At 37.1% G+C, this 25,526-nt stretch overlaps 1 long non-coding RNA gene across 13 annotated transcripts in view; it reads right to left on the bottom strand.

Annotated features, from left to right (window-relative positions):
- Positions 1-25,526, bottom strand: part of LOC121095495 — a 64,389-nt gene that overhangs the window by 1,782 nt on the left and 37,081 nt on the right. For 6 of the 13 annotated variants that reach the window (XR_005830130.1, XR_005830122.1, XR_005830124.1 and 3 more), the window contains one exon: positions 1-24,154. This is a non-coding gene — a long non-coding RNA (uncharacterized LOC121095495). The remainder of the gene's footprint in view (positions 24,155-25,526) is intronic. The other 7 variants (XR_005830128.1, XR_005830129.1, XR_005830134.1 and 4 more) reach the window with 5 other exon arrangements.

Raw genomic sequence — 25,526 nt, 5'->3', positions numbered from 1 at the left:
CTTAATTGTATTTGTGAGAAGAATTCTCTTGCAAACGGTGGTCTTGCAGCTCAGCTGGTTCGAATTCTTTTTTGCTAGGTCCACTCCTAGCTTGCTGTGCTGAAATTATATGACTAATTCATTAGCTTCTATAAATTGTTGTTTACCTTGTCCTTTTGTAAGAGATGTCTTATATTCTCTCATCCATTTCTGATTATTTTAAAAATATTTATAAATGTTGGGGGTTTTTTTGTTGAATTTGTTTGTACTTGTGCAAATGGAACCAGCACCAAAAGACTGCAGGTCACAAGTGTGCTGCCTGTATTTTGTGAACAAACACCATGACAAGGACTTTGTCCTAGTTGTTTCTTTCACCTAATTGCTCTGCATGTAGAGGTATCTATTACATCATTTAACTCAACCATATTTTCTATCAGATATATCTAAAGGACAGAGTTATTAATATAGCTTATTGGAGAACTAGGCAATAACAGAATCGACTAATTTTCTCCTTTAGATAGATGTTTTTTGTTTAGGAAGGCCACTGTGATTATTAATATATCTGAATTCTAACCAAATGTGGCAGTCCACACCTCCCCCCTCCCCTCCCCCCCTGCCCCACCCCGACACAGCAGCATGTGATGTTTGCTGCCAATACAGTAGTTCTGAAGACTGATTATTTTTTGTACTGGCTTTTCCACAGTTTAATTCCATGGATGTTATGAAAGCAGTTCCTTACACCACCATGAATGATGAGAGAATAAGGCTCTCCAACTCAGTAGTCTTTTGTGCATCTGTTCAACATTGTTCTAGACAAATGAATAGAGTTTATGGTTTAGGGTTACTCATATTTAACGTCCTCCCTATTATAAGTTTTCTTTCTGTGTGCCACTTATTTCAGTATTTATTCCTGTGCTTTTATACCCTGCTTCCGTCTGTCACTTCATATTTCAATGTGGAGTCTTGCCTGGCTGATACCTGGCAGTTATGATGGGGTATAAGGGGAGGATAGGAGCTACGTAGAACTTGCAGCTAGGCAGATTGCATCTTAGAAGGAATTACTTTCACAGGTTATTATTATTATTCCTTCCCCACCCCCATAACCGAAAACCCTCAGCATTTCATTGGTTACCTTAGCCTCTGTTGAAACGGGCTGAGACTTGTAAGTACAAAAACACAAGAGTATTCCTGAGCTCTAGCCCTGATTCCTGATGTGTGCAGGTTATGCAGGGTAAAAATGCTTTCATCTTCTCTCATCTGGTTTTATTTTTTTTTTTTTAATCCCTTACTGGGCTTAGCTAGCCGTTACAAATGCCAGTTTTATTTTAAATTTCATTTCAGATCTGAAGGCTTATGTGAACATTCAGATTGGATGTATGTTTTTTTTTATTTAAGGTTAGTAGGTCATAAATAAACCAAAGCACTTTCCTTGCTATGAGCAATAGGGTCATGGTGTACATGAAATATCGCTTTTAAAAAAATTGGAACCTAACGTGAATTGACAGAGGTACATGAGGAAGTAGTTTATTGTGTTGTTGTAAAGGCCATAGGGATTTGGACTTCTAGAGCTGCCTGTTTTAGGAATAGATGAGATATCTTGCCTGATGACCTGTACTTAATTTAAGTGACTATCTTTGCCAGTCCTTCCAGAGGGCAACTGTGTGAAGTAGAGCATCTCATCTTCAGTCTTCAGTCCTTTTCCTCCTCTTGATGGTCTGACCTAAATTGAAGATACGGGTGTTGTGCTGCACAAACAGACAATTACTTCAATGCTATGTGAACTGCATCTTTGGTTCTAATTAGTTAGCCTTTCTATCTTGACCTTGGTATCTTCAATCAAAAGACTAACCTTAACCGTACTGGCTAGTACTTGCGACTGTTATACAGTACAGCCATGCTTAACAGCTGCCTTATGTAACACAACAATAAAAGCTTTCTCTCCCTACTCGGAAGGGTGGCTGAAGCTGTGAGGTACTGCCCTGCCCTGCTTACTGCCCCGCCTCTTCCTTTCTTCCTTCTCCCTCTCCCACAGAAATGCTCGATGAAATACAAGTGATACATATCAGACAGGTCTGGCTTGCAGGCTACTTGAAGCAGCTGGTTTAGTACTTTTAACAGTCTTGCTGCTTGTACAGCAGTCAGATTAGTTAGGAACGAATACTTAAGTGAATACACAGATCTTGGGTTTGGGGGTTTCTTATGATTTTAGAGAATTTCCCTAACGATGCATTAAAACAATTCAGATTGTGCACTAATTAAAACAGTATGTTAACATATTTATATGGTAGATACTCTGCATGGCTAACAATCTTTCTTTTTTTGCTGGCATTGAATTGTTACTGGAAGGTGGAGTTAAGACTTTTTGAAGGCAAATACTCATTTGTATGAAAGGAAGACAGCAGAACAATAGTGTTAATACTCATATTGCAGAGTTATCTCATGGATACAGTTGTTGGCTACTCCCATCTCCCACTTGCCCTCTCCCACAGTCTGTCACCAGGCTTCCAGTTATACACTTGGGGACAGGAAGAAATGCAATGTGTGAATGTATTTTTAATTGAGTTGCAAAAGTGAATTCCAGTGGCAGTATCTAAAAATGGCACTAACACACTTGGGATCAGATTCTCAGCTAGTGTAAACTGACACAGCTCCATTGACGTCAGTGGCATCTGCGTTTACACCAGCTGGCACCTGGATGTTTATCTGTAAAAAAAAAAGTTAAGTAGAATGATCAGTTATCAGTTCTTATCACCTTTTCTGGTTGGTTTTTTTTTTGTATTTTGTGTTCCTCTTTTTTTATTAAACCTTTCTCAAATGACAATTTTTCATGTTGTATTGACATTTTACCTTCAATAAATTAGCAATAATACTAAATCTCAGTAAGTACTGACACTGCTGTGCTTCCACTAGAAGGAATTAAATCCAGCTGACTGTAGTTATTAGAGATTCAATTTATTCTTGGATGACTTTGAGTTATATGCTGAAAGTACAAATATACAGCTATCAAGAGGAAGTCCTTTTTCTGACAAAATGAAAAGGATTCATGGCAAGAACAGAATCAAATAACCTTTGTTGTAATCTAAGACTCTCAACGTATTCTACAAACAGTAAATGCAGTTGTTTCTGCAGTGTGTTGGAGTATAGCATTGGCTCCTAATTACTAATGCAGTAACTCTAAGGCCAATGTTTTTCAAGAAATCCAACTAAATGATCACAATGTTTTTATGTTGTATTCAACCTATGGAAACATCTTTGTAAACCTCTGTGGGGAAAAAATGTTTTAGGGAATATTTCACCATTTACTGGAATACAGCCATCTCTAGGGAAAAGTAGCAGCTGCATAACATCTTGAAGCACTAGTGCATGCCAGCCTGAGACAGGAGGGAAAATTGTGATTGTCTTGTTTAAATTCTGCATTCTACAAGGCTGCTGTCTCGTACATTTTGGTATGAAGAAATCTAAAGTTATGCAGAATGATCCTGGTTCTTGCTCATGAAATAAGAGGTAGAAAATACCTTGGTAAGCCAGAAATCATTTTTTGAGATGAAATAACCACAAGACAGTTTCTTAAACTAAATCAAAACTTGTTTGACACGTGTAGCCATCACAGAACAATCTGTAGTTCATTGAGTCCAATCAGAGTTCTGTTGGAAACTAGGACATCTCCAAGTATGCTAGTTCATGTGTTTGTATCCTTTGACTATGTTTTTTAGTAAGTTTTCCGTCCAAAAATTGACTGTGCTGGTGAAAGTAAACCCTACAACAGAGGCTATGAGGTGGGATGTTGATTAGCCAAGCTGATTTAGGAACAGAACAAATGTGAGGAGCAGCAGTGATATTAGCTCAATCAAACATTTGATTGCACTTTCAGAAAAAAAATAATTGCAGAGTTCCAAACTATGCTTTGCCCATTAGAATTTTACCTGATTAATATTTTGTTAAATTTTGATATTAAAGACTCTTCCAAAACAAAATTTAATTTTAAAATACCAATGGCAATATTGGCTTTTTGTTTACTGCTTTAGACTTATGTACCTCAATCAATATAAATAGTTCCTCTTATTTAACAAATCATATATGCATTCATGTGTTCTAAATCGACTTCTATATCTGACCTATTAGGCCTGACTCTGCAATTTATTTCTTCACGTTGTTAGTCCTGTTTGAAATTGTAAGAGTTTTCCAACATAATAGGATTGCGGCACTGGACCTATAAGCTTTGCTTTTTATTTGAAGCCAAGAAATTGGTGAAAAAATTCTAATACTGCCTGCAGTTTCCCAGCCTTTTGGATGACAACTCTCCACTCTTTGTTACTGGAACACATTACTATTTATGGAAGATATGCACATATTTCAGTGTCCATAAATCATATGCAAACATCTGTTCTTTAGATCAGTAGATGGAGTATAGTAACTGCTTTTTACATTAATATCCATGAAGTAATGCTCACTACTGACATTATGCTTAAACTTTAATATTTTGTGAAATATTTCAGTAATTTAACTTTTCAGGCAATGTAAGTCAAAACAGTAGAAACTGCAAACACAGTCTGGCATAGTTTTGTGTGGCCTATACCCAGAAAATGTCAAATAGAAGTTGTACAATAGAGGAGGAAGTATTAAGAGCAACGTGATCAACTCGGCTAAAACACAAGAGGTTCTGTTAGCAATTCTCTGTACTCATTACTGCCTTTGAAGGGAATTTCTTACCCTCCCCTTTCCTGTGATAGCCTTAAACAGGCATCCTTTTCTTATTTCATGAATCTGGATTGTGTGTAGCAGCTGACATTTTTGTCTTAGTTCTATGATCTATTTCCCATGTGATCCTGCAGGCAAGATTCTAAGGCAAGTAACTGTGAAGCTGTGCTCAGAAAACATATGGTACGTGTGGAAACCAAGACCCTACAAGTTAAAATGTAAGATGTGGAAAAGACAACATTGTATGATATGATGGGAGCTGGATGGAAAGGCAGAGGATAATTTTCTTGCTCTGTCTTCAATCTCTGTATTTTTGCATGAAATGTTTTCAGCTATAAAGAGAAGAATTTTCAGATGTATCCCGTTAGGCATTTATGTCAAATGTTTATTTGGTTGTCATATGTACCAAGACTGTGGATTCATTATCTTTCAACATCTCCTTTGTATTTTGTATTTACTTTATGGGAATATAGACTTGATATTTGGAAGCTAGACTTACAAATGTCAGCATAGCAACAGAATTTTCATAGAATCAAAGTATGTATAAAGATGAGACTAAAAATATTTTGTATTTCTAGAAGTTGAGTCCTACTGTAGTCAAGTGTTAGAGACTAGATTGCGGTTCTTTATCTGCAGGAGATGGGCTGATTACTTTTAACTTGTCTACTATTCTCCTTGGTTCCAGGCAAAGCTAACTGCCTTGAATGAATGGGAATTCCCTATCTTCGGATTTCTGGAGTATTTCAGTACAGTTTATATGTTGTCTCTTGGGTTCTTCACAGTGACTATATAAAACACATATATTCAGGAAAACATGTTTGGGGGCTCTTTAAAGTGTTTCGTTTAGTTTGTGCTTTTGATTTTTAATTATTTTTGGAAGTTACCAGAGAAGGTGCTGTTTGAGTGCAAATTAGTTTAGGGATTCTCCATGTGTCTGTATCTCACTGCCAGAGCAGAGTGCATTTGCAACTGGCTTTAATATCCCATCCCCCTCTTCTTTCTGAGTCACCATAAGAATGGACTGTGAGAATTACCAAATTCAAATAATTATGGTCCTGCTACACAAAGTTCCTTTTGATCAAGAGCAAGTCATTTGAATCCTAATGTTTAGTGGGTAATACAGCCTCATAAAAGTGTAGTGATGGCTGATATCTCATAGTGCTTTGAACATGTGAAGTGCTATGTAAACAATATAGGGTTATTGCACACAACTCAAGCTATTAGCATTTGAGGCACACCGCCCCAGGCCCTTAGAGGGGAAATTGTGTCTTCACTGGAAGAGACACCTTTCTGAATTCTGTCTGCTTTCAGATTAAGTATTAGGAGCTTTCTAGATAGCGTGTAGATACGAAAAATATGATTCTTTTTCAAAGTACTGGATACTAATTAGAGGCAGACAACATTCAGTTAGAAATGTGATTCTGAAAATGCGTAAGGATGATAAATCATCACCTGTTTGCATTATTTCCTTCGCTGTTCTTGTATTTTGGCATTCTTGTATTTTTTTTCTTTGTGAAATTTTTGCGTGTAAATCTGTTGCTAACATACTCAGTATTTTTCATGTTTAATTTGAAACAGATGAGAGGTTATGTTTCATCTTTGTTTCTGAAAATATTGCCATACTTTACAGAAGTTAGACCTCAAATACCATTCTGAGAGTATGCTGAACTCTCCATGGGTGTCTGGGTGTAAATGTTAGAGAAATCTTGCTCTTGAAGTGTTGGTACAAATTAAGAAAATAGTAGAAGGGCACTTGCTAAACAGCTGATGTCACATCTGCCTACTAGAGCTTGAAGGTACTGCTAAGCTAGGAACAAAGGACATAGGATTGGTGGAATTGCCTGATTTTCTTCATTTTGACTCTCCATCACATTTTGTATGTTCTGATGAATAAAGGTTACTGCTTAGGACCCACAAGACACACCTATCTTGCAATCACTATAACATGCACTCTGGCATAGTAGAAAGGCTCACAGCATCTTCAGGGAGAAGAGGAAATTCCTTGAAATTTTTTAGTGCCGGTCATTGCTTCAGTTTAGAAACAAAACTAGGTTTTGGTCCACAGTTGGCCAAACATTCTTTTTGCCTTTTGGTGGTGTAATTTATTTTCAACAGCAGAGTCCATTCTAAAGAACTGTATTTTTCTGCTTGCTTGGGGTTTTTTGGTTTTCTTAGTGTCTTGAGCTAAGCTTTTAGGCATGTTAAATGATGTAAACAAGTTCTGGAGTTTAGTTAGCTATCTAGGAACAACCATTCAAAACAAATATGCTATTGACTCAACCCTACAAAGCTCTGAACACAGAGTAAGCTCAGACTTTGAAGGGACTGGGCACACAGTTTAAATATTTAGCATAGCAAACCCTCTTGCCGTACAATTACTTGTATCCAATGATTTAACAGCACAAATGCGAAGTATAATCCCTTGTACTTGGGGAGCAAATGCCTAGTTTGTTTAGTCTTTTTTGTTTTTCTTTTTGTTTTTATAAAGACCAACACACACAAACTACTTATTTTCTGCCCTGGCAAAGGTATTTTTAAGTAATGCATATTCTTCTAAAGAAAAATAGCCCACAATAAATAGAAACAAGATTGCAGGAACTGTTTATAACCGTTATTATCTTTATTGTTGAAAAAAGGTGCACCCTTAATGTCTTTAATCTTCCTGTAGTTTTGTGACTTTCTCAACATCCTCCTCCTTGTTCCTGTTAGGCTCAGCTGCCTTTTCAAAAGCTCTTTGCGCTCCAGTGACCACTTTAAACTTTCTATTGACAAAATTAATCTGGACTCCTAATTTATTTTTCCAGTGGAAAGTGAGTGTGGGTTGAAAGTGGTCATTGGCCCAAAAAACGATGGTGAGAATAAAGATGATTTTATTGGGAAGTGGGAGTGATGTTTGGTCTCCTTTTCTCTGTCCTTCAGTCCCCCTGGGCTGATGATTTCTTATAACCCTCTTGCTTCCTCCTGCCTCCCAGAGTTCCAGGACACTGCAGTTCTTACTTCCCTTCCTGAGGTTTCCCTTTTGCAGCCCCACAGTGGTGATGTTTCCCTTCTTGCTGCCATCTGCTGCAGTACGGAAGGGTAGGCCAGGAAATAATGTTTGGGATCTTGACTGAAACAGGTTTATGAATACAAATTGTCTCAAATCTGTGGGAAGACTGGGAGATTGGCAATGGAGTAAATGAGTGAGTGGGAGGAGGGAAAGCATGTATAGTCAAATTAAGTGGGAATTATTAAACCATTCCTTCTGCTTCAAATACGCATATGTGTGTTTTAAAAATGCATGTAAACACACATGCAGATATAGTTCAATGTGATGGAAGAAAGAGAAATGTCTCTTTGTTTTGGAGATTTGAGGGGATCAGATTTGTACATCTGTAACATCCAGAAGGCTCAAACGTAATCAAAACATTTTTCTATACTACCGGGTCTTTCTTTTCTGCAGTATTTAATACTTTTAAACACACAACTTGTAATGGATTAATAATTTTTGGAGTAAGTGGATGGCATTTTATGTAGTTAGCAGTTTCTCTAAAAATCTTTGGAGATATGTTGTTACCATCTCAGTAACGACTCCTAATCAACAAATCATAATCTGGACAATCGTAGGTGACATCAGCTCTTCTGTGAAGTTTTTTTTCTGCATCAATACCTCCTTGAGCTTATGAAACCTTTCTTGTTTAGGTACCCACTGATTTTCTTGCTAAGGGTAATCAGGGAGTTTGAGGCTCACATTAAAATTTCTGTGCTGCTTAAAGGTGTTTTGTCTGTATTTTTCTTTAGAAAAATCTGGGTGAAATTCCATTTGGTGGGAAGGCTCCATCACTTAAGTCCTGTGGTAACTCTATACTCCAAACACCTAATACAGAGACATTATGCTGGCTTTTAGCGGGTAGGGTGAATTTCATTCTTAGTGAATGTGACCCAGGTGCTAAAAAGCTATAGCTGAAAGTGCTAGGTTAAAAGCATAAGTCAGCTAGGTACATAAATATTACATGGCTATATCTTTAATGGGTTCCTGTCGTAGACTTGCTTTGTTTAAAGATTTCCATAACCCTGCTGATTTATTGTGTTATTTCTAGAAATATGCTGTTAGCAGGAAACTCAGTTGAAGCACTTTCAATCATGTTGGAGGATCATTATACTTTCACTTGAATAACTAATTAGTTGCAAGAAATTAACCACTGCTGTTTAGCACAAAAACACTTCCAAGACGGGCTTTCATTTTTGTTGTGGAAAATGACCTCAGGCACTTGAGGAGGTGGGCAGAAGGGAGAAATAATGATCCTGCTGTCTTTTAATACAACTCTTGTTTTCAATTCAACCTGATAACTAGCAGGCAGCATAGCTGTCTGAATAGGGCACTGCACTTGGACTTGGGCTAAATATGTTCTAATCTTGCCGGTCCCATGGATCTGATGGCTGACCTCATCCCATTCATTGTAACTGATTTAAGGTTCCAAATACTGTCCCTTAATACTGTGGGACATGGAATATGACACTGAGGAAGAAATAAGGTAGTAAATGGGCTGGAAGTAAGAATATGATATGACCAAAGAAAGAATATAACCAGTCTGTTCATGTCTCTGGAAATTATTTTTATTTTTGTGAAATGCAGATCATGCTTAATTGGCATATGAAGGTCTAGTCTGAGTGTCTTGTGTAAGAGCTCAGTATTATTATCATACACTGTTCACAGCACTGCTAATATAATGTAAGACACAGTGAAGTGAGGAAGAATAAAGGGCAGCCAAAATAATTAACAATTTGCCCCATTTCTCCTAGGGCAAAAACTTGAAGGAAATTTGAAGAGAAATGGTTTCTGAGGTCTAGATTCTTCTCTAATATACAGAATCCATTTAATGAGGCAGTAAGAGTGACAAATCCTGGTCACTTTTTTTTCCTCCAGAACTGTAATTTCACCTCTGCTATTTGAGAAATATACATATAAAATATATTTTAAATTCTTAAATAAAAGTACATCTTATGACGTATATATGAGTTGGTTGTCTCCTTTCAGTCTTCTCCCTCTATTGCAGAGGCAGTGAATTCCTCATGTATTTGGAGCAAAAGAGAAGTATCATCCAGTAATGTGAGGCCAAAGGGGAGGGGAAACCTACTGATATTTCTTGCTCTCCCCTTCCTTCTCTCTACCCACAATTGCAGGATTAAAAAGTCAAGTCTTCAATATGTGTATCTGAGATGTGCTGATATAAAACTGCTGGGAATTATTCAGTGTAAAAAGGGAGTGGGCTGCTGTAGTCATTACAAACTCCTCTTAAATATCAAAAATAAGGGTAACACTACCCCATTCCTGTAATACTTTTAACACTTTTCCCCCTCCTCTGTTCTTTGCCGTCTTGCCAGTGCTTACTCTCAAGCACCTATTATGGATACCTGAAGGTTGTGATCGGAATCTCATTCAGCTGTTTATGATTACATTGGATTACCTGCATAGTATAAATGTTTTCTGAAAATATTCAAATAATCCCAGTACTTACTGGATGTGGGTTTTCTTCCGTGTTGTTTTTGGGTTTGGTTTTTTTTTTTTGTTTTTTTTTGGATAAATTTACACCTTATTTTACTGGCACATGAGAATACACGAGAGACGAAGGTCACATCTGACTTCCTTTGCAGGGGAGGTTTGCATATGAGTGTGCCAGGAAATCTAACCTCATGTAGATGAAAAACAGCAAGTCTGCCTTCTAGAAAGAGGACATGAGCACTGCCTTAACATCTTCAAACCCATGACAGCATTTTTCTTGGAGCTATGGGGCAGACAATTTCAGGTTGGGCATGCTGCCACTAAAACAAATTGGCGCAAACATAGGCAGCCCAGAGCTTGTATGTGTGTGTACGTGTGTGTTTACACATGTGCAAGTCACTCTGCATCAGGGTAGCTCATTAGGAAAAAGGAAGGGAGAAGGACTTAATGAAACTTCTTTACTACTTTCTAGAGAATTACCTACCAGGCTTTTAAAAACAATACTACCCTGAAATGCATGCAGGGAATTTCAAAAGGACCAAGGGATTTTAAAGGATTCCTCCCCTTGACACTCAGGTGGAATTTCTGCTAGTAATTCCAGTGCTTTCTTTTGTGCATCCCTGACAAGTGCAATCTGAGTACAATATCACAGAAATGTGTTAAATGATGAATACTATGCAATAGCCTAAGGTTCTTTAGTTCTGGTGCCTGTCGCTCATCCAAACTATGTAGATACTCACACTTTGTAGTAACACAATTGAATAACACATGACTTAATATAAAACCATTAACAAACATCCAAGTTATAGGCTGTTGACAGGTATCTCAATTTTCCTTTCCCCTTTAGAACATGTTCTCTGGTTTGCTCCCACTACCTAATTTTGTTTTACTTGCTCTTTCATTTTGATCTGTAACTGTTCAATGAGCTTAAAGTGTCTTCAAAAAATAGGTGCTGACTTTGACGGTGGTTTCAAACTTCAGTTTGGACTTCTGCCTGCAGTTCAGATTGGGTTCATTTGAGTTCGTACTCAGATCTAAATCTTGAAACTCTTTCATACTTGCATTCTTATAACACTTGCATACTCTTATTCATGCCACACCAAATACTGACTTGCTAATGTCCAGGCTTCAGCTGTCCTTATGCTGTGGAAAATATACAGTCCTTCATAGCCTTGCATAAAAGAAGTGGAAAATGTGTAGTTAAACCCCCCTAAACATACGTAGGCAGAAGAGAATGTAAGACTCCTTAAAGGAAAACCTTTGAAATACGACTAAAATAAATAGGCAACTATGTCTCCCTTGCATCTACACTTCAATTATTGGATGAAATCACAAAACACAAAGGCTGATCATGAAGGAATCAACAGCAGAATAGCCCTAGGACCTCTTCACCAAGAAAATGTGTCTATACAGACTGTTAAGCCAAGGCTCTGAGGGAGAGGCAGAGAAATATGTTAAGTGGATTGTAGGAAAAAGCATGTAACTATGTTCTATTTTATCCATTGGGAAACTCCTATGAATTAGCTGTCTGTAAATGTAGGTAATTTTCTATTTCGGTAACTGCGCATGCATGTAGCTGAAAAGACCGAATAAATGAGAAAGCTGGTTGGGTTGGTCATGCATTTGAAAATCCTTGCTTTGATTGAGCCTGTGTTGAGTAAACCAAATGTGACAGGAGTAGCTCCTAAAGTGTATTCCAGGTGATTTCAGACAAATGGAAAGAAAGTTGCACTGTGCAAATCGAAAAAAGATTCCAAATTCAAGAGAATATGCTTTCTTGCCTGGTATATCCAGTAAAATTTTACAATGCACATGGAATCAAAGTTTGTACATATCATCAACTGATTCCATTTCGACATTCAGCAACAAGACATGGTTGCCTTTCTCAAATGGTCAGCAGTTTTTCATACAGAGCAGGGTGGTGATGAATTGGAGTTTCTGTAGTTCAGAACTCCTTATGTGTAGCGAATGAGTATAAATTCACTGTCTTTATAATTACAAAGACTCATTGGAGTTTCACAATTTTAAGTGAAATAAGGATGGTTTTATTAGTCAGAAAAAGCTGTACTTTGCAAATTATATCATGTATCATAAAAATTAAGAATTAATTCTTGCATTATGGCTTCTTTGAGCCTAACATGTTTAACTTACATTAGATGTTTGTCAGAGATGCATAGAAGCTGAATGATGGAAAGGGTCTGCTTTCTCTTAGATTTGACGTTTGTCCCAGGATTTTTTCCCCCGCTGTCTTTAAATAAATAAATAAATGTAGTCTTGGGGTTTAGGACCTACTCTTTCTCATTCTTTCTTGTGTTGTTTTGAACCTTTGTGTAGTATTATTATAAATTATTTTATCAGCGTCTTTGAAAAGCATCTACCAGGCTGCCAGATTCCTGATGTAGAGAAACTAGATGGTGCCAGCAATCAGTCACTCTGTGCTAAATATTGCTGCTGGCTCCAATCCCTGTCTCTCAGAATCTGTAGAAGTTAATCTTCTGTTCTTTGGTGGAGAGATGGCAGGATTTAAAAACACCATCTGAAGTTGCAGTTACATAACAAATGTCTTGTCATCCTGCATGGTCAAGGAGTTAAAATGGTCCCTGGTCTCAAATACTAGCAAGGTCCTATTTTGTTTCCTTTTGATGCCTTATATGACACGGAATGCTTTTATGCTCAGCTACTGTGGTATTTGTCATTCAGTTCTTCACTTGCCAAGACTTAAGTTCAGTGAATTTAGAAATTCTTCTGTTTTAAACAAAGTGTTTTGCTGCCAATCAAGTCTAAGCATCAACATTAGACTGCCTTGCACATGCACAGAATGACAACCAGCAGAGCACCTATAATGCAGTTCAACTGCCCCTAGCTTTCACCACCCAGATGATGTCTGTACATTGTTGGCATACTGAAAATTAAAATGGTGTAATATGACAACTAAGCTCAGAAAAATAATACTGAAGCTAATGTGCAAACAAATCCTTTTACAATTGTAAATACATCTTTTATTTCTGGTTTTTATAGATTCCAGGGACCTTCTCAAAAATACAGAAGGCCATTTGGTTGTATGAGAAAAAATAGAATGGATTTTCCGATCACACTTACAGTATGCAAATAGGTTTTAGTAGGCATTTAAAATAATCATTACAAAATTAGCCTAGTGTAAACCTGATCAAGCTGCATTGTTTTGTTTAAATGTGTTCCACAGCTGGCTTAGGTGCTTAACTAGTGCATAGTACCTAAATTCAAAATCTGAATCCTCAAAACACCCTCCTCAGTGCTTGTCTCACTACAGAGGTGCCCAAAGCCTCTGGCCACCAAAATACATGCCAGATGACTTCTGTGTTGCAGAGGCCAGGCTGGTGCTGAGCACCCCTCTGCAGAAGTGCCCTGCTGGCCTCGCTTCAGTGAGTCTCACGCAGCCGGCTGAAGGAGCGTGTGCCTTTGCCTTCCCCTGCGCTGCCCAATCCTGAGCACAGACGTTACAGCAAAACCCAAAGATCAGGGAAGTCAGTGTCTCAGTTACCAAGGAGTAGCTAAGTGTATTCTCTACTGCCAACTGAACGTTTACCTGCTCTTTGCAAATTGTGAAAGCTTATTGAGGAGGCATTTGCGGGCATATCTCTGTCAGACTATGCAGTTGTAGGTAGCGGGGAGAATTGGGTTCAGAATCCCATTGGTAAAGCTGGAATTTGAATCCACATCTTCCATGCCATGGGTGGGCAAGGTATTCCTTGTGGGAGGCAGTAACAGTCCCTCCTGCTTTTTCAATTGGGAGAAGAGTGTTTTCAGGGCCAAACTCCAGGAAAGAGTTCCTGGTCATATTGCTGTAATGGCAGCAACGTTAAATCTGAAGTTTCAAGGCTGCAGTTCTAGGCCTATGAATCTTGCTATTCCTCCATCTAATTTAGAAGCACTCTCTTCAACTTGCAGACTTCTAAGAGTCCTTTTATGTATGCAGTTCTTTAAGCACTATATATATAGCTGCCTAGATATAAATCTCTATGGATATTTTGGGTAGAGATGTTTGGAAGATAACTGCAACATTTATTATTTCTGTAACTTCAGTCCTTTGGTTCCTCTAACCTATTTTCAGGCCTTCCCCACCCCTCTGCCTGCAATTAGAAAAAGGATATAATGATTGTAGGGGTTTGGTTGACTTTTCTTGTCCTTAATCAGGTGGCTAATATGTTCTTTGCTGGGTGTTCCGCTTTATTCTTAAGCCTAACTTGATATCGCTCCTTCTGCTGAAGTGACAGCTCCTGGGTGATACGTGACATGGCAAAGCCAAGAAATCTGTGATTTCTCCAGCTGGATAGCTCTCCAGGAAGAGGTTTAACAGGTAAACCAGAGCCACAAAGTCTGCCTTCATTATTAATTATTATATTAGCTTCAGCTGTTAATTCTAGACATCTAATGTATGAACCCATTATTTAAAGCACATGACTTTGATAGGTTAAAATGTTAACGTATGCATTTGAGGGTCTGAGCAGGACTTTTAGAATGCAAATTAGCTTTTATCTAACCCACACTGAAAGTAAACCTGAGAACATAAAAGAAAATAATCCTATGTATCATACTACGAAGTTTATTTCTCTTTATAACTCTGCCAGCAAGTAGTTGGATGGCCCAAATGAAAACAAGGAGGTTTATTATATCTTACAAGCAATTTTTTGGAGTTAAAATGATGGGAAATAGCTCTGAATAATATTTCTTGTGTTAAGATTATTAGCACAGAGAATTACTAGTGGGGTTAACCTGTAACTTTCAAGGCAGTTTTCCTCCTGTGTTTAAAAACAAAACAAAGTTCGAGAACCTTTATTTTGATAATGTTATGATCTGCCTTCAACGTATGGGAGTCTTAAGCCTCAATCATAGGCAAAGTTGAACCTGAAAAAGTGCTATACAGCTTTCTTGCCCCAGGTATGCCAACTAGAGCCTGTCTTAAAGGAGGATTTTCCTTTTCAGATGGGGATTTTCTAGGGAGAGATTTTTCCTTTTTAATTGACTTTGGGGGGAGTTAACCATGTGTTTTGAGTTTCCTTATCCATGTTCACCTGCTTATGTTGTTAGTCTGCTTTATTACTGAAACTTTATGGTGATATTTTTTGTGTACTGTTCAGAAGATCAGGTAACTGAAAATAATCTAGTTCCTCCTTTCTCAGATGCCTTTAGGGATACTTGCAAAAACTAATTGTAAAGATGTGCTATAGTATGAGTCTTGCTGACTTTCATTTAATTTTTTTGTTGTTGTTAATCTGAGACAATGAGGGAGAACAAATGTTGCTTATGTAAAATGAGACTGAGAGTCCAGAAACATGGAAAACATGTCCATTCTTGTGAGAGGTGTGGTGTGCAAGAGCTTATGATGAGGTGCAGCTGAAGAGCTGTTATGACTAAGATGGATGCTGCTTAATACAGGTCGGGTAGAACTACTGTTTCAAATTGTATTTCTTCCCTTCACCTTCCCTGCTTTTTCTCCTGCCACTGCAGCATTGTCCTACATTTTCCCCTTCATGGAAAGGGAAATTCCCTTTGGGGGGGAATACTAGCTGACAGCAGAAGCATGCTTCCAGCTGGACGCCAATGAAAAAACCCAGAAATATGTTGCAAAAATGCACTGCGAGAAGGAAAAAAGGGAAAGAATCACCTTGGGAGCTATCCTGTTGTGAACTGTGGCAATGTAGATTGCATCACAAGGGGTTATGCGTCTGTGGCTTATGACGAGTTGGTAATTATAAACTGGAGGCAATTCAGTGCACCATTTATGTAATTTCTTGTTAAACTCTTCACAGATATTCACTTGAGATGTGATTCTGTTTAGGTTTGGCTTTTTCATCATACTGTATTCACGTTATTTCCTGCTTCTCTTACATTGGAAAAGAATGCTTGTCCTAGATCAGGTAATAGAGGCACTTTTTTCAGGAGCAGAATGCAAGCACAGATGCTTCTATGTGACAAGTATTCTTGGGGTTGGTTTTGGTTTCTTTCCTCCTGAAGTATGGGTCTCCATACTTCTTTCAAATCAGACATAGGTACTTAGATATTTAACAATGAAAGGTGATTATGTTTTAACTGCCAGATACATGATTAAAAATGTGTGTCAAAATTTACAGCTTCAAAGAAAGGTCTCAATGAGCTCAGCAAAATAGTTCATAGATTATGCTAATCTCATTTTCACTCTAGAGAGTATATATGGCAAATTGTCTGATTATAAAACTAATTATTAAACTGATATGGAAATTCTCGCTACTGTAGTAGCTTAAATTTTATTTTGTTTGATTTTTATATCATTAAATTTACAATAGTTTTTAAAAATCATAGGTACGGTAGCCCTGCTGCAAGTTTCTCTACAACTGTACACATCTGAGTGATGATAAGCAATGAAAAACTCAAGAGTGGACAGTTTTTATTTCATTGTCCCCTTCAGTCCCATTACATACTCTGAATACACATGCTTGCTACTTGACTATGCAAGAAATTATTAAATATGTATGACTGGATTTTTGAATATACAAATTGGGTATTACAGACAGTTGTGCTACCCTTGCATGCAAGCTGAAAAATGGAAGAAGGCAAAGAATTTATTTAGAGAAAACAGGCAAATATATCTGAAATACTTAAAACAAATGAACACATAGAAATATGTCATCAGGAAATTCAAAATTTGGTCACTGTGAACATTACTAAATGTAAACAGATCTGAATAAAGGGTGGTCTTTGAGTCACTAGCATAATAAACTTTTTTGAAGGTAAAGAGTGAAATATTATTTTACAACATCAAATATTTTTATCTGTTTGTTGAACCTCCCAGAGCAAAAACTTTCTAGGTAGTTGAGAAGCAAACCAAAACATTTTTGCAATTTTTTGTAAAGTTTTGTTTCCTTCAGCACTCTATAAATAACATATGCTTGAAAATTTACTGACGTAAGCATTTAATTTTCTGTCTTTCTATACAAGTATTGAAGAATGCATGTATTGAAAAAGTAGTATACCCATTTCACTTTGATACAACCTAAAGTGAATAATAAATGACATTTTTCTTGGATTTAAAATGGAAGAGGATATGAAAATAAGTATATAAAAATATATCTAATTATCAATATTCCTGACAATCACGGAAACATATAGTCTAACTCGTGATTTTTTAAGAAGGGATACAGAATGTACAGATCATTCTCACTTGGTTTTGGTTTTCCCTCTCAGTCTTCTCACTATTCTGTCATAATAGTGAATTTCTATTGATGAAGCCCACAGGGACACATCACTAAATTTAAAAATGGGCCTGATTTCCCAGTTCAGAGCAGGGATAGAGGGGAAGGTGTTCTAGTGTTTCTCTAGTAAGCTCTTTCATTTTATACCCAAAACACAAATTGCAGCCAGGTAGCAGTCAAGCATGAATTAAGTCTTTATCATGTAATAGCACATCTTTTCAAGATCTACTGCACCCCAAGATGCAAGCCCTATGTAGATCTCCAGTTCTTAAGCAATCAAACTAGTATCTTTTAATAGACAGCTCTGGAGGTTTGTTATATTCAGTTATAAACAGTGAGTTGCTCCAGGGTTAGCTTTGGGCTAAACAGTATGTCTTCAGGGTAGGTTTTCAAAAAGGCCTAATGTTACTTTACTTTGCTCTCAGTAAAGTTAAATGGGAATTTTTATGCTGACTTTTCAAGTTGAATTTAGGAAATTCAGCTTCTGTGCAAAGAGGATTTTCAGATCAAAGGGTCAGAACAAACCATCAGTACTTGGAATGAATCCAGTCTAGGCTGACTGCACCAACTTCTGAAGAGCCTTTGAGGCAGTTCTAGTGAATGACATTGGTTTAAAAGAAACTAAATATTAGTAAGGATTGATGAATATGATCAGATTAAAATGATGCAAAACCTAAAAGTATCTTCAAAGGATCATCCATGGCTAGATTCAGTGATCATTAAGTCATTTAACACACCATTATGTTGTGGTCTAGACTAAATTGAGAGCATTTACCAAGAGTTACCATGGGGTTGTATCTGATATACCACAACTATTTCTTTTTACACAGGGAGATCATAAGTCATGAAGAACAGTTGAATGCTATAGCTGAAATGTAGATGCTCTTCCACTTTAGTCACTGACTGATAATGTAAGCCTGTATGTAGAGTTATTATTAAACAAGTGTTTAAATTTTTGCCTTGGATTATTACTGATGTGTCAGCAGGGGCTGCTATCTCCATTCTTGGTGATATTTAAAAATTGATGGGAGAAGGCATTTAGCACAGGGTAATGCCAGGTTTTGCTCTGCTTTGAGCAGGACATTGGACTAGGTGAGGTCCTCACTTATTTCAGCAGTGTGTCTGATTTCAGTTATTCTGAGTATATATCAATGTGGCTTGATGGAACTGCTCCAGAGGCACTTCTGTTGATAAAGATATTTTGGATAGCTCAAGATTTTAAAGATCTACTTCTACACATTTTCATCAGTTGCTTGAGAAGAACTTGTATATCCAAAGTATGCTCTGAGCTTTCTCTTCTAAAGGTCAGGAATAATACATACCTCTCTCTTACTACTGACACTATAGAAAAAAAATAATACATTTTGGATCTACTTATGTGTGCATAACTTTCTCCAGTGCCTATAGTGTGGTGGGAATTTTGTTGTACTTTAACTGTGAGAAGGGGTGAGTGAATAGCTGAGGGGAGTTTTGTTTGCTTTCATAATCTGCTATCCAGTGCCAAATCAGTGTAGCTTTGGATGATATTTAAAATGGGGTGCAGGGGGGAAATAAAAGACATTACATTGGAGGGGAAAATGAAAAGACATGAAGAAGTTAGGTCACTCTTAAAAAATACTCTTCTCATTTGGAATAAAAGTAACATAATTTCAACATTTCAAAGGAAAATTACAGGCTAATTTTTTTTCTCTTCCTTCCTGTCCAGTGGAAACAAAAGTTTAGTTGAACTGTTGAATACGTTCAGTTGCCCTAGATAGTCTTGGCAAGTTTAGAACATGGTCAAAAAACTTGATGGATTCCTGTTATTTTGCTCTTCTGATTTGAGACTATGCTTTTAATAAGCAAAAATCTATATGGCATTAGAAAAAAGAAGTAAATACAGAATAAAGTTAGCTGACTGTAACTTCATGTGATTTTTTTCTACTTCTTACGAATACTTTGAAATGCTAACTTGAGGGTCTGAGTGTTCATATTGATGAACTACACATGTTATATTGCAGAGAACTGGAAATCATGAAATCTTGAAAATTTTTCGTTAGATAAAAAAATACTTTAAGTAGAGCTGGCCGTTTGAGGACAGTAAAGAGTAGACCAGCTTGAGAGGGAGCAGACACCCCCCACCCATTCCCCTGCTCAAAGCAGTTTTGTGATCTTGAAACAACTTGCTTTGTGTTTCTGAGATGAAAATTTTTGAACACAGGGCAAAAATCCAGATTCATTAACTAACTTTGTTATTGACTACATATGACCAGTACAATTTTGTTAGAATAATTTAAAAAAATAAAGGTCTTGGATTTTGTTACACAATAGTTTGGAAATTTGAGTCTATTCTCTTTTAAGATGCTGTCAAAGTGCAATTGTAATTTTATCAATATTTGTTGTTCTAAGTAACTGTACATATGTACAGGTCAATAAATACCCGCTTCTGGAAAAGTGTTTCAGTACATCCTGGAATATTTTACTGAAAGTGGAAACAAAAATTACCTAATATTTAAAAAACAAAAGAAACCCAAAATCCCAAAAGATTTAGCTTAGAAGTTAAAGTGCATTATTTCTATTGGATTCCCTAATGATATCCTATGTTTTCATTTAAAATTCTCCAGGAATGTTTTATCTAGGTCTGTACTATTTGTACCTCTAAAAATTTCAGTGGTGTAAAGAGGAGCATTGGCCGTGATGAATGAAGTATTGCAGCTATCTAAGAAATTTCAGTGCAGTCTAAAGATAGACTTGTCTCTTGTATCTATTCTTTGGCAGAGAAAGAGGGTGATTGATGAGAAGTACAGTATATGAAAGAACAGTTAAAACACAGACACAGTGACATTATAATACAGTGTCTTATCGGGTGATGTGGTGTTTTGACTACATGGCTGCAGCAGGTCTATAATTTAAATGCCATTAATGGCACAAAAAGCAATACCATGGAGATGGGAATACTGTGTAAAATCTCTGGCTCTGTACTTCCAATGCAGATAAAACAGCCCTTTGAACCTGTAGTGCCAAATGTTGTCCAAAGTTACCATTCTTCAATGAGGAAAGCAGTTTTTGTTTTTGAGGCGTTTTATTTCTTCCCCTCCTAGCACAGACAGACATTTTCTGTTTAGATTGCTTGGCTTGTGTCACTACAAAGATCCCGAGCAAAGGGAGGCTGGTTGTATTTTGCTTAACTCATCCCATTCACACTTCAGTACAGAATTCGCTATTGTGAATAGTCATGACTATGTTTTCTTTGTGCTCAGGGGCTTTTGAATATGCTTCTTTATACTGTTGCTAAAGTAGCACACAGAATGAATTTCACCAGAAGCTACTGGTGTACCAGTAACAGAGTTACACATAGTCCTGTGACTGCATCCGGGTTATAATATCTCATTTGTTTCCACCCGGCTGTTGTAATGTTCTCTGCCTTTTAGACTTCTGGTCCTTTCCCTTGCTGTCTCTCTTTTTTTTTTTTTTTTTTTTTTTTTAAATTCATTTTTTAAATTATAACTGACTAGGTTTATGTACTGAACTTAACTGTGGGTAAGCGCATATTTCTGTACTCTCACAGAAGCCAAACATTCAGTACACCTTGGTGTAGTGTGTGCTTGCAATTGTTTGCCAAGTTGGAGTGAGTCTTTCCAGAAACAGTTCCTGATCTTTGAGAACCTAGCAAAATGTGTACAATGTGTTAATTGTGAAGCTCTTTTTAAGCACATGTTTCAAAAGAGGGGAAGAAATGCTGTGTAAGTCAAACTTGTTCAAAGTGCTCTGCCATTTCTAGCAAGAGACTCTCGTAATAATTCCATTATTTCTTTATACTGAATATAAATAAATTATATTCATATAATTTAGAAATATATATAAATTATATATAAATAAATGCAAATAAAAGAATGTGGCCTTTGTAAATTGCACTTAGGCTTTTTTTTTTTCTTTAAACTGGTTCACTGTATATAAGGCTGGTACTCTACCAGGTATGTGCTAGCTGTTTCCAGTTTTGGCTAAGTGGATGGACTCTTCTCAAAATCGTCATGCAGTGCTAGCAAAGTGTAAATCCAACTTCTATTCTTTGAAGAAATCAAAACTAAATAGTAATAGTTGCTAAAGGGATAGGTAGGGGGTTTCAGAAAATTTGTCTCTCTTTATAAATACAGGCCTCACATTCTAAGTGTGGTAAATGAGTGCATGTATGTATGCCTTTTCTCATGTGAAAAGGAATCATACCTAAAATTCAATGTGTATTTCTCTGCTAGAAAATATGACATGGATCTACTTTGTACTGAAGGTAAAGAGAAATAAAGCAAAATAAAGCTACTGCATTAATTTAGAAACTTTGGATCTTAGAAGGTATTTATTGAGAATTATCTTTATCTGGTATCCCTCGTGTAGCTACCTCTGAAGCAGAATCTTTCAAATCTGTGATCATCAAAATGGCTTTCTACTGAATCTGTGCATTCACATAAAATTCAGGTTCTTCCAAAACCTAGTACTAGAATGTGCAAAAAGAAATCTTATCACTGCTTTGGTTTTGGAAGGAATCTGATCAGAACAGTCAAAATGTAAAAAGGTACGTTGGCCAAGTGAAAGCAATTGTCTGTATTTTATTCCCTTCTGAGTACTAGTGAAGAAAGATTTCACTCAAACCACCGTGTATGGCTACTACAGTTGGTACTTTTTAGTTTTGGCAGGGGCAGAGGGGCTTCTTCAAATAACTCTTTAGTGTCTTTAAACAAAGTTTCTTTGTTGGGAAGTCCAGGAATTTTAACTAGAAAATATGCTTATAAGTTATAAATTTTGTAAGGTTATGTTTTATCAACTTCTAACAGAAAGTGCAACAGGTATAACCTTGGAGTATGCTGGGGTACTGCACTACTAGCTTCTCTCGTAGAGATCATTGTTTTCTTATTACTTGGAAATGTCACGAGTAAAACATCAAAATTCTGGTTCTTAGGGTACAATTACTGAGAAAGGCTTCCCTTTATTTCCTCTTCTTATATTTGTTGTTAATTTCTTCTCTCACTGCCTTGCCGAAGTACTAATACTTTATTTTTGTCAGTCTTTTGATAGTACAGCAGAAATCATGCAAACAAAACTGAGATTTCTTGTATTCTTCAGTTCCTACTTTTTTGGTTTTGCTTTTTTGTTCCTTGCTATCTCAGAGGAATCATTACTTATGAAATCTTTTGGCTTAGTGTGACTATGCTTTCTCACGATGGTTAGTCACAGTGTTTAAAACAACCTATTGTGTACCCACTACTGGAAAAAAAAAAAACAGTAGTTCAAATAACTATAGAGGCCTCTGACTTTGTGCTGAACTTGCCCACTTCAGTGTTTTGCAGACAGACTTGTGTGTGTGTCTGCACACACAGCTCATGGTTTATCGCATAATATTTACACATATGTGCAACCTAAAAGTGTGAGTTTTGGGTAACAACTTCCATTTCTGTTGTCTTTCCATGTGCAATAAGAATGGCAGGAGAGGCCTTTACTGTAAATGTAGAACTATCTTAAGTCAGTTGCTGAAAATCCTGTTGAATGGGACTGTCTATTTTCAAAATTCTTACAGTTTTGTTTGTCACTTTTGAAAAATGATGATTTCTTTTTTTGCATCCTCATTACAAAAGCTTGGCTTGGCAAGCTAGGAATTCTTTCCACTTGTTCTTGAAACCCGTAGAAAACCAGAATTTACCTAAAGCTTAATCACCTATGGATGGAATCTCCTTCAAGTTAGTGGAAGTGTCTGTAAGAATAGTAAGAATCAGGAAAAGCTTAGGGGTATTGTCACAGCTGCTCACAAAACAAATTGCTAATACCTGTGACGGATCACAGACTTTGAAAGAAAAGACCAGTGTTTTAATGTTATAGCCATAATCTTCAGGTCTTGAAGTTGCCACATGTTCTAGTAGGTAATTTAAGCAAAATGCTAGAAAAATTTGCAGTGTATTTGCATCACCTTCCCCCACTTGGCCTAAATGTCTTCATAATGCTCAGAGGGACTGGGCATAAGTACCAGATGATTTTTTTAAGAAAAGGAGAATCCTTTGAAATTAAAAATATTTTAAAAGAATATTTCAGAAATGGTCATATGTTTGCCCATATTAAGTTATTAATAGATTTGAAACTATCAACTTGAATAGCACAGAAGCAGTATTCTGATTTCGTTATCAGCATAACTTGTGCCCTCAGGATCAGAAAACATATACTTCATGGAGATGGGCTTCTACTGATCTCTTAACTGCAGTATTATTAAAGATACCGCTTCAAAGACTCTGAATGGAAGAAGGAGTTATGGTTTTTAAAGTAATGTTGCATCTAATCTTTTTCTGTACTCTGAAAACTATTGTAACAGCATAATCAGCAGAAAAATTAATCAGTTGCTGAAAGAAGTGGAAAAATATGTAGAAAGAAACCAGAAAGTTCAAGGATTAACTAGCAATTTGATTAAGAGCATTTGGAGATGCTAGGACGGTGTGCATGTACTTCACACAGAATATTCAGGTAGTATTTGAGTAGTATGTAGTGCCTATAGTGGGCATCCATGAAGCCAAATGAGCAGTAACATAATATTTAGCGAGCTGCAGTCCAGAGATTTGCTGGCACAGAACAGAAAAAACAGTAAAGGTGTGGATGTGCATGGGGGTGGAAAAAAGCTGGAGCAGGCATGGCAGCTGTTACGGTAAGAAGCTAATCTCACCTGGCTTGATTTACCTAGCATGGATCAAGGTTGCAAGTGGTCATTTCCCTGCTGTACAATAGTGTGACTGAAGAGAAGTCAGTAATTTTTCTTGCACTTGTTGCCACTACGCCTCTGTGAGGAATAACATGAAAGCAAAGCACAACTTGAGAGATGTAATGGCTAGCATTTTCCCAAGCTCTTTTTTGAATAAGATCAGAACATGAATTAGTAAAAAACCTATTCTTCCTGCTCAACTAATTTTAAACATAGAGTGAAAGTTCACGATTTCTCCATGTCATACAAATGTATTATGCACTTAACAGAGCTTTTTCTTAATAAATGCTTTGTACACAAGTAATTCCTTCAGTAACCAAAATGGTTGTTGCTTTTCTTCTAAAAGCCCTGCGTATATTTTATAACCATTAGAACCCCAAGGAGAGCACAGTTCACTTCCTGATGTAGCGGTGTAGTCCCAGCTGCCCTCACAAGAGCAGAATTCCAGATGTTCCTGTTTTGCTGTATGGAGTGCTGCTGTAATTCTTGGACAGCAAGGATATGATTTGGCTGTCTGACCATGTTGTATCTGTTGAAATACTTCCAATGTGGTTGTAGTGATGTGTGTATACAGTATGAAGGGAACTGTTTTGGATTGCAATCTAAATGCTTTCGTATTGCTCAAGTGAGTGTGAGAAGGGCTTAGATTTGAAGACGTAATAATGGCATCTCAAATCCCATGTGAAGGGGAAATTAACTAGTATGTAAAGCATCATATAAGGTAACATAGCCAAGATTAGCACTTGGCATTCCTAGAATCACAGAACCATTTGGACTGGAAAAGACCTTCGAGATCATGGAGTCCAACCGTTAACCTGGGACTGTCGAGTCTGCCACTAAACCATTTCCCCAAGCACCACATCTACACATCTTTTTAAATACCTCCAGGGGTGGTGACTCCACAACTTCCCTGGGCAGCCTGTTCCAGTGCTTGACAACCCTTTCAATGAAGAAACTTTTCCTAATATCCAATCTAAACCTCACCTGGCACAATTTGAGGCAGATTCCTTTTGTCCTATCACTTGTTACTTGGGAAAATAGGCTGATGCTCACCTTACTACAACCTCCTTTCAGATAGTTGTAGAGAGTGATAAGGTCTCCCCTGAGCTGCTTTTATAGGACACAAAAGCTTAATGATGCTTGTATTCAATAAAAACAAAGAATGCAGGATCAACTTTAGCTGTGGTTGTTCCCATCTTTTTGGTATCATTTAAGAATAATATGATTAAGTGTGTGTGTGTGTTCAAACTTCTTGAACATGTTCATAACTGGGTTGGGGGCTGATCCTGGATTCCTTCTACGCATGATTCTGTTAAATGCTGTGGATATTCTGGCTGTGGATTATCTTGTTTTAAATTATCACTTCAGATCATTTAAATGCTTTTAAATGCCTTAGTGAGCAGTTGATCAAGGGTAGAAAGCTCCTCCAGTACTAGCTACAAATGCCACT

The sequence above is a fragment of the Falco naumanni genome, chromosome 11 (assembly GCF_017639655.2).
Source record: "Falco naumanni isolate bFalNau1 chromosome 11, bFalNau1.pat, whole genome shotgun sequence".
Lineage (NCBI taxonomy): Eukaryota > Metazoa > Chordata > Aves > Falconiformes > Falconidae > Falco > Falco naumanni.
The sequence above is the reverse complement of the archived record's forward strand: the minus strand, read 5'-3'. Positions and strand labels throughout refer to the sequence as shown.